We start from the raw sequence: 12,002 nt of genomic DNA on the forward strand, positions 1-12,002 counted from the left end.
CCATTTTTGTGGCCATTTAAAAAACGTTATTTGTGACTTAAAAATTAAATGACACGAGTGAAATTAATGCAAACCGATTATTTACACCACCAGACTTTAATATTTTGATTCATTTATTGAAAAATCTTTCAGGAAATAATTTTTAGGAGAATTGTAAGGTTTTACAAAATGTATTCTTTTCATTTTACGACCAAAAACGCTGCATATTTTTAAAAAATGACCATAGCCCAATATATAAAAAATATAATTTTTCGTTATTTCAGAATTTCAGAAAAAATCTTTATATTATGTTTGAAAATAATTCCTGCCATAAATACACGTGAATTTCACTTCTTAATATTTTCCGTTAACATCTTTAATGACGTATATAGCTTACGCGTGAGCTGTAAACGTTAGTTGAAAGAATCCTAGTTAAAACGTAAACAGCTTACGAAAGATAGATCTATATATTTGTTAGTTAGTTTAAACATATTTAGTTAGCTCGATTATGAAACGAGTTTTTGCAACTGACATAAATCACTTTCTAGTCCACTTCCTGGTACTAGTGTTATATGAGAAAAAGTAAAAAATGATCGTTACTTGAGTTGGGCTCGAACACATGATCCCTGGGTTGAGAGACAGACCCCTTATAATTAACCACTAGGCAAGCGCTCCTCTTGTTAGTTTTTCGTGAATTGACAACGTTAGCTCACGTAAGCTGTAAACGTCTGAAATGTGCATCCAATTCCGAAAATGTATTTTGGTCGTCGTCGTTATTGTCACAGATGAAGTTGTAGTCGTGGTTGTAGTTATAGTCGTCAGTCAGTCAAAGTCGTCGTCATCATTGCAGTTGTTTCCGTACTTGTCGCAGTTTTAGTTGAAGTCACTGAAGTTGTAGAGGAAGTCGCCGAAGGTGGTCATTTGTGAAAGCCAATTATGCTAGTAATTCTTGGTCGCAGATGATGTCGAATCATATTCGTAGAAGTACTAGTCGTAGTTGTAATTTAAAAAATAGATACAAATGTGCACAGTCATATTCGATGTCGCTGAAGCGTTGATCGTACTCGCAGTCCGTCAATGCAGTCATAATCGTATTCACCTTATTTGTAGTCGTAGATGTCGTAGTAAATGGTTATAGTCGCCGAAGCTGAAAGTGTTGGCGTCATAACAGCACTTGACATGTATGTAACTTTGTGGTCTTTATCAAAGTTCTCGTTGTCTTAGTCATAAGATCGTCGTAGTCGTAGTTTTCAAAGTCGTAACCGTAACTCGAAAAATATTTAAGTATTTGTACCGTGTAGTCGCCCTGTAAGTTGAAGCTGTATTGGTAATCGTTATATATCTAGAATACTTGTGGCCGCCGTCATCGTCGTAGTATAAAACGACTAGTCGTCGTGATAATAATGATCGAAGTCTTGGCTGTGTGGCTGTAGCAATCGACAAGTCCTTGTCGTAGATATTGACAAAGTCTTTAAAGTCGTAATTGTAATAGTCGTAGTAGTAAGTCGCAGTCTTGGTTGCAGTTAAGTTGCCGACCTTATTTCCTTTGAATTCGTGGGTCGTTGCGTGAAGTTTTGTTTACGTCAAAGTCGTTTTTTAGTTGAACGTCTTTATCTTCAGGATCAGAGTCGTACTTGTAGATATATCATTCGTAGTCGAAGAAATAGTCGCAGTCTGTGGCGAATTCGTAAAAGTCGTAGGTAGTCGTATGTCGTTATCGTAGTCATAGCTGTACTCGTAGTCATTAAGGTTGTAGAAGACGTAGTCGTTGTCATGATCGAAGTCGTAGTAATCGGAGCCGAATTAAAAGTCGCAAAAATATAGACGTGGTCTTTGTCATTTCGTGGTTGTAGTTGTTCGGACGATTACAAGTTAGTCATCAATCAAAATTTACTACTAGTATTACGATAATATGCAGCATCTTGGCGTATACAGCTAACGGTAAGCTGCTTTCGGTGACAGCTACTGCTATAAATGTTATTAATTGTATTCAAATCAAACGTATTTATATATACATGTATCTTTAGGCCATCTTTCTATGACACACATAATGAAATACAAAAATATAATTAATTGCAAATTGGGAAATAAGCAAAACGATCATCTATTATTGTTATTTTCTTTATATATTTCGCAAAGTACGTATACTCCATTCCTTATGTTAACTTACCCTTGGCATTAACAAAAACATATTACTTTAAGATATAACTAAAATTCATTTCTATTGGTTAGATTTTTTATGACCCCAAAGTGCGGTCACTTGTCTGATGTATGTATCTGTGTTACGCACTTTGGGGTCAAAATTTGAACCAAAAAACTTAACGCAATTAAGGGTCGGACCCCAAAGTGCGTTTGACCCCAAAGTGCGGTGTTACAGAGCATGTCCATTGATTGGCACATTTTTAATGGGGTTTACAAGCTTATTGTGACGGCAGAGAAAGGGAAAGCGACAAAAATATCATAATTCAGATGCTCGTGCATTGGTTTCTTTTCCCTGGGGTTTCATATTATGCGACAGGGAACGTGTTTTTATGGTTGGCTATGATACGAAAGAGAAAGAACATCAAAACACTCGGTAATCTGATTTATACTTGGGGGCTACGCCCCCCCCCCCCTCGTACAAATCAGATAGCCTCTTGTTTCGATGCTCTTTCTATTACTAAACTAACGAAATTTTGATTTTTTATCAATCCATTGATTTAACCTCGTTGGTCACACGTTGACGTATTGGTGGTAAAATAAGTATAATTGGGCACTCAAATTATAACTTGAGGTGTCCACAACGTTGAGAATGTTAGCTACCGGCATCCATTTTTGGTTATCAAATTGAAATTAATGAATCTCATTTAACGCCTAAAACCCGTAAACAAAAATTGGCATGCGCAGTCTCCGCTTCAAAGTACGACTTTACATGGAGGTGAACAAATCGGTTTTTGGGGGCGCAAGCCCCCAATGTAATTACGATAAATTCAGCTTACTACCTTTTGAACGCGTCTAGGCTATCTAGCTGCGCTGAGCAAAAATAGTTCCAATATTTTGCCATTGTATTCAGATCATCATAATACCTTATCTATTTTGAAATTGACTGGTCACTTTATTACTAAATTTTAAATCCTTTTATCACAAAATTACATATACCATTGCTTTACGCGATTTGAATATTATTGTACGCTAGCAGTCGATTAAAAATTTAATGAGAACCAGTTTATTTGTTCTATCCTTTCTGGTTCCCGATGCATGAGAACATTTGCATACATTTGGTGCCCAATTTTATCAAGTCATAAATTAACTAACTATCATTGAACACAATTATTTAAGGGAAAAATGGAATACGATTTTTCGATATTAGATAACTTTCAAGCTTAAAATGGTTAAAAAGTGTGAAATGACAGAGTAAAAAATTTGTATTGCGTAATGAATACGAACTATTTTCCCCTCTGACGTTTTTTTTTTTCGAAATCGCCATCTTGGTCAAGTTATTCCGAGAAAAAGGTTGAGAAGATTTGCTATCAATTAGGAAGTCCCAGCTATTACGTGATATTTTGGTTGCAATCTATTCCGTATGTATAATCAAGTTTTCTTCACAATCTGGTTAAAGCACTATTGATTATAATTTCGCTTGAAAATTGCATAAGACTGCAAAATTTTAGTGCATTACAAACTCGGGCCCTTAAAGTTTTATTAAAAACGTACTCGGCCCCGAGTCATCCTTCGGCCTTTTTTTTAAAACTCGTATCAACTTTTCAATTTATTAAAACCATATTGGTTTTGTTTTTATCACTCTTTTATTGTTGAAAACCACATAATTAATATCTGGAACTTATTTCAAAAACAATTGGAAAAGATATTTTCTTAAATTATTATTACATTTTTTGAACACATCTCTATTACTGTATTTGCTATCTAAAGCTAAAACAAAATAGGCACCAAAACTTGTTCATGGTTTATACAGGTAAAATGTTATAATTGGTGAAAAATGATAGTTTTCAATTTTGTGATCATGATTTTTGCAAGCAACTGGAGGTATAGCCTAATTAATTCGGCGTGAACGGTTTGACCCATTTTACAGACTTTTTTTTCTTACTGTCAAACCCCCTCCAAAATTATCTCGGTGTCTCTTTGACAAGTCTAATTAGTTGGACTACTGGAGGTACTGCCCCAGCCCTGTAATGAATAAAATCCTATCCTATGAGAGGTCCCAAAATTTTAAAGGACTGGTAATAATTATAATTGTTAAATACAATATGACTTTATAAGTTCAGATATACTTATTTCATACATGTAGATCTGATTTCCACAGTTTTGCCTTCATCAGATGTAGGATTTCATATTTATAAGTCAGTCCATAATTTTATAGATTTTTTATTTGTAAATTTATAGACATTTATATGAAAAAAAGTAGTTTGTATTAAAATTCAAAACCACAGGTCCAATAATAATAAGATTACTGATTATATTATTAAATATAACAGATTCCAGATAATGTGGGTAATCGGCGTATTTTACGCTTTAAAAATCAACTAAAAAACGTACAAAGGTTACAATTTGTTGCGTTCATTTACGCACTCTGTAAATTAATTGCGCAAAGATGTAAATTTGAAGCATTTTGGTGTGTACTTTCATTTTCGAAACAGCTGATTGACCGCTTTCCATTTAACAGTTGACTGTGTATCTATTTCCAATTAATACCCGTCAAGATACTTTCAACTATTTTTCTCTGTAAACCATTCAAATTACGTCTTTATTGCTTAGGTGCTTGATAAAACAATTGTTCTAATTTTCATTGATAATTGCAAGGATTTATTAATACACATGTAGTGCATGGTTGCTTCAAGGGCTAATCAAAATTGACATTTTTTTTCACACAACTCTGTTGCCCAGGGAAACTATTGTAAACCGTAGTGTATTTAAAATGAAAAGAGCACAAGAAAATGTGAATCATAATATACATGAATGAAGGCGCTGTAAACATACAGAAATCGGCAATTGACAGGTGGTTATCTGCATTGGTTATGTCATTGTCAACGATTATTGAGTGTAAACAATATAAATATGTGCATGAAAGGCCTTTCAACTGAAATGAAAATTCATGCTGAATATTCTGCTAAATTTCACATGATCTTTCAGGGAAATAAATAAAAGATGTTTATTTTGATATTTCTCCCTTAATTATCTAATATATTTTCAAAGAATCAAATTATTTTTAACAAAAGTGTGATACAGTCATCTTTTATTCTGTTCGCTACTTAATAAAAAATGAAATACCACTAAATCTGTAATGCTATTTTAGTCTTGTAGAGATTAACTGGACCAGACTTAGTGACTTAGAATTTATTTTTGTTTTAAATGTATATAAAGAGAAGATTTATGTAATAAACTTAGTTAGAGAATGGTGTGTTAATTTTAATGTAATAAGTATGGTGGCATTAAAACAGAGTACGTCTTTAATTTTACTCTGTAGATTTTTGATCTATTTAAATTTACCCCCACATTCTGGAAAGTGGGGGTAAGTAATTACCCCCAGTGTCAAAAAATTATCTGGAACTCTGTATAACAGTATGGTAATATTTAGAACAATTTGATGACTATCAATTTTTACTTTAAACAAAAATTTAAAAGTCATAATATACACTGATGAAACTTACCTCATTACCTTTGTTGATATAACCTATCAATAAAAAACAACTTGTCTTTAGCAGCAGAATTTTTATATACATCATATTAAGTCATCATTACTTTTATTGTTTAACATCTATATGATTTATATAATACTAATAGTATTCAAAAATTTTGTTGATGGGAGTTTATGAATTGGTAGAGGAAGGAATAATTAATCATGGCAGTGGCTAGCAGTATGAACCAGTATTGTTTGACAAAAGTGCTGGCTGTATGCGAGTCGCATACGACTAGCATATACTCACTGTTGAGGCTAGCTGTACAGCATTTTAAAAATGAGTTGCCTAAAAACAATAATATGCAAACTTGTTTTTTCTAAAAGAAGATTTTATTGAATATCATATACAATTTCAGTCAATGCGAAAGTCAAAAAAAAATCCTGCCGCAAGGACTTGGATCCTTAGATTTATTTCCGGCCCTGATGATTTTTTACCGGCCCGGACTCTGAAAGGTTTTTTTTGTAGGGATGGGGGAGAGATATTGCCATAATTATAAAGAAAAATTTTAGCATATATGAATTGTCAGACTCATATAAGATACATGTACTATGAAAAAAATATACAGAAACATAATTAATAAAACATTAGCATAATTCACAAGAAAACAATACATCTTTCAAAGGTTTAAATTTGAAGATAGGAGAAAAAATATGTTTTGGTAAGGAAATTATCAAAGACAAGATGGTGGCTTACATTACTTAACACAAACTGGTCGTATCCTGCGGTGATTTTGGTTATCTTGGTCTGTGAATACAAGCAAAAATAAAAAAAATAGATCGATCTTGGAAGCTTTGCATATTTTAGAAGGCCAAAAATTGTTTCAAACTGGCTGAAATTTTATTTGGACATGACAACTGACTGTATCGTAATTTATCTCGGCCCTACTGATTTTTAGTTGGCGAGGTCCGAGGACCGACAGCCTTTCGCACACACTGCAATTTACAGTTGGTATAGTAATTTTTAGTGTTTGATGATCAGAAGATTTTTTTCCTTCTGAAAATCATGGAGTTGAATAATTTAAATCTGTGTGAAAGCGCAAAGAGACTGAAAATTAATTTATTATTTCTATGGACAATATAGATGTAAATACATTTGTAATCAAACATGTGGGTCAATTCCAACCCAGTAGTTGAATTATGACAAAGAATTTTTAATAATTTTATTTCACTTTTAGCTACTTGAAAATTTCATGCTGGATGTTTGCTTACCATTACATTTTGCATAAGAGCTCTATGATTGACATTAAAGTCCACGGGCCAATTCATTTCTGATATATCTTTCAGATATCTTGTTATAATATAAAAGGCTGAACGTCATCATAAAATTATTAGGAAAAAAAATATATGTTCATTCTTTGTAAAAATGTTAGAAGACTTGCAAGTTACCGATTTTATCATTGCATTGATTTTATTTATTATTGAAAAAATGCTGAACAGCTATCCTCAACAGTGTGTATAGGCTAGAACTTTCAGTTTGCATTTTAGGGTCATGACGGCTTTCCCGTTGCTGTCAACAAACTTTAACCTTTTTCATAACTTTTCAGATCTTGGTGTATTGTCTTCATACTTGGCCACAACAACCCTTCAAATAGACCAGACTAAACTTGACCTCCATATAAACATTCAAGGTAAAATATTTAAATTTTCTTGATTTTTGCTATTAGTGGCTATGACTTTGTTATATTTGAATGGATTGTCTTCAAAATTGAACGCAACAGTCTTTCAGGATAGGACCTGATTCACTCATTAATGTCCTTGAAGCTTTGTGATCAGAAGTTGTGCAGAATAATACAAACCCAGAACAATTTTCATTTACTTGGTTTTTGCAACTTCTGAGACAATGGATTTTAAAGATAGTTGTTTTCTTAAAAATTTCAGGACAGTATATAGTAGATTGTAAAGACATTAAGTACATACTGCATATACACTATAACTACTATAGTATACTATAAAAATCTTTGTGCTTGTACAATTTTGAACAAATTGTTTCTTAAACAGTGTAAGAAATTATGATTTGAATCGACTAGTCTGGTCGGACTACCAGATTGGAATATTCACTAGCCCAAAAGACATTTCACTGGCACGATTCATTTGTTCAAAACAGTTGTTTATATTGCCTCTGAAAATACAGTAGCCTGATCGGCTTGTTACTGTGAAAAGTTGGTAGCCCGAGGAGAAATTTAGTAGTCGGGCCCTCGGACTACTGCTAATTTCGAACACTGCTTAAATTATTGATTTGATATCAACTAACATAATTATTGGGATACTATATGTATATCTAATAATAATTATATTTTATCTTTCCAACTTTCTGTTTCAGATGGTCGGCCTACATGTCAGATTTGTGAATGTGAACGGCAGGATATCGATTTTAAGGATGCTTTAGGGTCAATGAGGATGAAATCAAGAGAGATAAAGGCTAAAATGTGAGACTGTCAATCTGACAAACCTTGCAGTGAATAAATGGTATTAAAAATGTTTCTTTCAGTATCATGGCAGTTAAGGAAGCGATACATAATTAGAAGTTTAGAAGTTTTTGTTTATGATATTTCTTAATTATTATATCCTAATAGCTTTTTTTTCTAGACTTGTTTAAAGGCTGACACAGGACAGTTTATTATATAAGTCAGTGAGCTTTTGTCACTGGATAGACTATTGTCACAAAAGCCAAATTTATAAAAAAAGAATTACAGTGTATTTAAATATCATCTTATACTAGAAATTAGGAACAAAATTAATAGCAAGAACAATTGTGACATGTATCATGTATTTAGGAATTCAGCTTTTATTTCCTTTTCACCTCAGGAGAATTCACATTAAAATATTGAATATTCACAGTAAGCACTCCGACATATCTGACATATATGATTATCTTATCCACACTTAGCTGTCTATAGGTTATCAGAATCACTCACATTTATAAATTTAAATAATTTTGAAAAAATTGCTGCTTAGCAAATAGATAAAATACTTGGGGTGTCTGTGGCGGATTGGTTGACTTTGAACCTATTAAGCCTTTCACTGCTGTAGGTTCGAGCTCTGCAAGGGTTTATGGATTATTTCATGTGAGAAAGCTATCCAGCTCATTTATGGAACATTGATGGTACCCAGGTGCCTGAAATCATACACATAGGTGCACCAAGGTCTTCCTCAACCAGTAAAGCTGAAAATTGTGCTTTAAATTGCCCCCCCCCCATCCCCGAACAAAACAAAACAAAAATAATGGCATTTTTATTTTGCAATTAACTTTTTCTAAACAAATATTTCAGGAAACAGAGAGGCGTTTGTATGATAGAACAGTAATAGCAGGAGTGATAAGGACAGATGCATGTAGATGTGTCTTCATGTCGGAAACACTACCAGAGAAATTGAAATATTTGGGTTTTTCAAAACTTACAAGAAATTGGAATACCAGGAGACTGCTTGCCCTTTGCAATGTTGGATGATATGATGTCGAAAGCCTCATGAATATAGTAACTTGACTTAATCTAATTAGAAAAAGAATTGACATTGAGGAGAAAACCAGTCACCAGTCTTTCACCAAGAACATGAGATAACTTTCGAATATTTGAAATATCATAATATGTATAGAACTTTAATGAGCCAACAGTTTTTCACCAGGAAAATAAGATCACTTATCTATTTTTGAGATATGTATGAACAGAACTCTATCAACTTCAATGTGAGAGTTTATCACGAAGAACATGAGATAACCTATGTATGAACAGAACCACATTTGTATATAGAGGCGCCAGTTCATCACCAAGAAGATGAGCTAACTTATCAATGTTTGAAATCTGTTATACCCCCGCACAACAAAGTTGTAAGGGGAGTATACTGGAATCAGCTTGTCCGGCCGACAGGAGTTCGTCAGTTTTTTCTTGTCCGTCCAATAACTTAAGATTCCTTTGACCCACAGTCTTCATATTTGGCATGGAGGTAAGTCATGATTAGTAGATGACATCTGTTAATTTTGAGAACACCAAGTCAAAGGTCAAGGTCACAGGGTCTTGACTGAAGAAAGCTTTTCTGCCCAATAACTTAAGAATCCTTCGACCCACAGTCTTCATTTTTGGCATGGAGGTTAGTCATGATTAGTAGATGACCCCTATTTATTTTCAGGTCACCAGGTCTAAGGTCATGGTCACAGGGGCCTTGGCTAATGAAAGCTTGTCCACCCAATTACCTAAGAATCCTTTGACCCGTAGTCTTCATATTAGGCATGGAGGTTAGTCAAGATTAGTAGAATACCCCTATTGATTTTGAGGTCACTGGGGCAAAGGTCAAGGCCACAGGGTCTTTTATTACAATTAGCTTGTCTGCTCAAATGGTCTCATATATTCTGACATCATAAAACACCTCCAGGCAAGGCTGTATGAAATGGGGGTGGGGGTGTTATTGAAGTCATTCAATGGCAGTTTCAGTTTTGAGGTCAGTAGGTCAAAGGTAAAGTTCACTTTGATCTTTTCCACTAAAACATGTAGAATACATAACTTAGCAATGCACTGGCTTACTTCCCTCAGATTTGGCTGGGAGGTTGTCTGAGCTGTAAATGACTACTGTTGATTCTGACAAATTGGTATGTGGGGGTATTCACACCATGACAATGGCAGTTCTAGTTTTTACAGAAAATATCAAGGTGCAAGTTTCCTTTATTAAGAATAGACTTATTGATTAGATAACTTACAATATTTACAAACATTTATAATACCATACCCATTTAAAGTATTTCAGCTGAGAGTGTATTATCCAAAATACATGTACATGTATTGTTATAATGTACTTTATAGTATATTTATTGATATATTTATTGTAAAGTTTTGATTCTACTAGATTTTAAAAACATTTAGATTTTACTAGATCTTGAAAATATTTTGTTCCATGCTCTTTCATTTAATTTTGAATAATGAATCCAATAAATACCTATAATTAGTATAGGATTAAAATTGATAATGTTTTTCATCTTTAACTTATATAAAAGTACAAAAGTAATGTTTAAACTGCTGGTTAGATTTTAAGCAGGACTAAACAGGAGTGTACAGTGCCATCCTTAGTTGTGCACATTGTTGGCATGTTCTCATCGTCGGATACCCACGGCCGAACCATTAACATTCATCATTAATTGCATGTTATGTGACATGTTTATCAATCGTGGGTATCCGACAATGGCATGTTCTGTTTCTCTGCACAAAATGGCCCCAGAGTTAAAAAAAGAAAAATCTATCACATGTAAAACTGCCAAAATTCAAAAGAGTGATCAGAACCATACACAGTTTTGGGAGACATGTTTTTGTGACAAAAGCCCTTCAAGTTCGTATATGACCTTGACCTTTATTTGATATAAAATATCTTTGGAGTTAGCTGGAATTGTCATTACTTTGTTATTATTTACATATTTGATTCATGCTTGGACAAACAAACACAAAACCAACATGTTTAATTTTTCTGATATAACTTTGACATTTAAATGACCATTACCTCCAAGGTTAAACAATTGAAATTCGATCACATTGTCATAACTTTGTTTTTGTCTATGATTTGAATTATTCTTGGACAAAAGAACAATTATCATTCAACTATGACCTTTACTATTCAAATTTGAAATTTAATTTATACATTTATATTATGTTTTCTAGGAGTACTCTAATAGATATTACAATATTCTCCTACTGATGTGTTTGACTTCCAATATAAGAAAAAGCCAAGCATGGCCCAAGCTAGATAGTGGCTCTTGTTTTCAATGCCAACTTGATTATATGTATCCATTCTAATTTACATTCTCACATGTATTATCTATTGTGCTTGAAAGGTGTTTACAAAAAATAAGTTTGTTCTTACAGTCCTGGTTTTATTTTAGAAATCTTTTATAGACAGTTAAATTTTCTGTTTATTTTCTATCTGCATAATCATTTCTTGGAATAAATATAGTAAGTACACTGATTTATGTGTTATACACTCACATAAGGAAGTACTTTACATGAAAATTGGTAAAACAACTATAGTTTCCCAACAAAATCCAATGTCATAATTTAAAATGTTTATTCATGATATATATATGATATCAATCATGCATTTTGCTGGGTTTGTTAGTATGTTCTTGGTACATGATTTTCAATTTTGACAAGAGTTTGGAGGCGATACTATTATATTGTGTAAAAAATGGGCACTTATTCAACTTTGAAAGAAGAATGATATCAGATTGGAACACCTAAAGTAGATTGCTATACAAATCTCGAATTTTTGTATGCAACATATTGCGCCCCCATCAGTGCTTTCAGCACTTTGATTATTTTACAATCTTACCGAACACTACTGTATTATCGAGTGAACCGTGTATGAAATTTCGCTC

The 12,002-nt window shown here is 33.1% G+C and overlaps 1 long non-coding RNA gene across 1 annotated transcript; it reads left to right on the top strand.

The window, feature by feature from the left end:
* Positions 1-7,098: 7,098 nt before the first annotated feature.
* Positions 7,099-9,863, top strand: LOC132734217 (uncharacterized). Its single transcript, XR_009626282.1, has 3 exons — positions 7,099-7,281; positions 7,974-8,119; positions 8,923-9,863. It is a non-coding gene; the product is annotated as an uncharacterized LOC132734217 (long non-coding RNA).
* The last annotated feature ends 2,139 nt before the right edge of the window (positions 9,864-12,002 follow it).

This window comes from Ruditapes philippinarum, unplaced genomic scaffold (genome assembly GCF_026571515.1).
Source record: "Ruditapes philippinarum isolate M1 unplaced genomic scaffold, ASM2657151v2 ctg13331_1_1_1_1, whole genome shotgun sequence".
Lineage (NCBI taxonomy): Eukaryota > Metazoa > Mollusca > Bivalvia > Venerida > Veneridae > Ruditapes > Ruditapes philippinarum.